Genomic DNA, 2270 nt, shown 5'->3' with positions numbered 1-2270 from the left:
CTTGTTTATTACTAGCCCTGTTCACCAGTTTTAATATTAAAAAATTATGCAACCATTGGGTTAAATATGTAAGCACTTTATACAAAAATATATCCCCAAAATATCTTACAAATACAAAATCAAAGCACATTTGCATCTATGAGATCTTGACAAAACCACATTTATTCAGTATGTACATTGTAAGAAATAGTCTGTCGTTACTTAAAGAACAATGAATTCTTAAAGTGAAATATAAACCATTTTCATTACATCAAATCATCGCATTATGTAACAGCAGATTTGGGTAAAGATACATTCTCTATTGTCTAAATAATAACTAATTGTAACTAATGATAGATGTGCAGGGGAAGCATTTTTGTATTCATTTTGGAAAGAGATTTTTCTTGTAAATATTTAGTTTTAAAATTCGGAAGAAAGTGATAGTACTGCATGAAAATACGACAAACAGCTTCCAGTTGCATTTGACAATTTCCACACTGTCATTAAGTCTGCCCTTCCGTTCACAATAATGGTAGGGAAATGAATAAGTATAAAATGAGCCCAAACAGAATTATGTTAGATGTCTTTCTAGCAAAATGACATCAAGAGCCTCCTGATCATGAGATATGTTGAGGAATATAAACTTTGTCTTTTCATACTCTCTCTTTCTCTGGAAGTGCTTAAAAGAATTGGCATATAGACGGGAGGAAAGAATGATACAATTCCTTAATACATAATTCTGTTTGAGGAATTCCATTAAGAACCTCCTTATCTTCAGATATTTGGAATAACAATATATGTCTTCTCGTGCTTCTCTCACTGGAAGAGCTTAATAGAATTCATTTAGCATATATGTGAGGGAAAGAATGATAATAGATTTGAGGCGTATTGGAATTATCCATGGGTCCTTGCTAACATAATTCTGGTAAGAATCTCCTGATCTTGAGATACATGAAGTAATAGAAACATTTTCCTCAAGGGGTCACACACTGAACAGCTAAAAGAACTGTGTTAAAAATATCAGGATCTTGAGACACATGGACTTGAGCATTATAGAAGTTGATTTCTCAGGGTTTAGCCACTGTTAAGGACTACCAGAATTATGTTGGCAGGCAGGCAAAGAAAACAAGAATCACAGTTCTGTTAAGTCTTGGTTTTTTCTCAGATAGTTGCACAAGAGTCAGATATCAGTGTGCTGGTGGCGAGTGGTCTTCATTATAAATAGTAAGCTGAACCAAAACAACTGTCTTCTGTGACCTGCATATTGACTGCATTCAAATTATGGGATGGCAGTATTGAAAATAAAAAGAAATAATGTATATTTTCTTGAAAAAGAGCAATAATTTATGAATATTTGAAGAAAACAGCAAAATAAACATTTTGTTCCCATATTCTAACAGCATTTTAGAATTTTCATAATAAATGTAAATATTGCATATTTTAAGGTAAATTTGAAGTGGGATTATTTCATTAGAAAACGGGGGGTGAAATAGCAGGAGAGGGCTTGCTGTAGTTGAGAGTGATCTCCACGTGATTGGCTCTGCGGGCTACTGGACACTGGCTCTTAGCTAATGAAAATCTGTCATTATTGTGCATTACAACAAAAATAGAAACATACTCAACATTTCTTCTGTTCTAATATTCAGAGGGAAAAAAACAAATTTTACTTTTTCAGTTACATTTCAGTTTACTTTCTTTTGAAACAGATACTGTCATTAGGATTTGGTAATTGCAAATTATTTTAATTTAAAATTTGTTCATAGAATAATGAACATGAACTTGTTTTGTTGTAAATTTGGAAAGAAAAACAAGATGAAAAAATAAATTTACCAAAATTATTGCTAGCCAAACAGTATATATATATATATATATATATATACACACACACACACACACACACACACACAGAGAGGAACAGTAAAATCAAATGGTAATGCAGAGAAGATATGTCCAGCACAAAATGATAAAATACATTCATGAATATTAATTCTGTCATGAAAAGTTCTTATTACCATTATCTAAAGTCTTAAGCTGACAAGGGGCCCTGAGTGGTCTAAAGCACTGTCTGTTACAGATCACTGCCATCTCACCTCTGTCTGCATGGGTTCGAGTCTCGGATTCGGCCAATGTGGGTATGTGAGAAAGCTTGCCAGTAGCTTCTCGAGGGTCGGTGGTTCTTTCCGTGGATTTCCCGGGTTCTTCCTCCACCAATAATACTGGCCGCCATGTATAGCCTATCGTGTGCTGAAAAATGGTGTTAAACCCTACAATAACAACAACATTAAGCTGAG

Source organism: Sinohyriopsis cumingii, chromosome 12, assembly GCF_028554795.1.
Source record: "Sinohyriopsis cumingii isolate HCF-2022 chromosome 12, ASM2855479v2, whole genome shotgun sequence".
Classification (NCBI taxonomy): Eukaryota; Metazoa; Mollusca; class Bivalvia; order Unionida; family Unionidae; genus Sinohyriopsis; species Sinohyriopsis cumingii.
Note: the sequence above shows the minus strand (reverse complement) of the source record.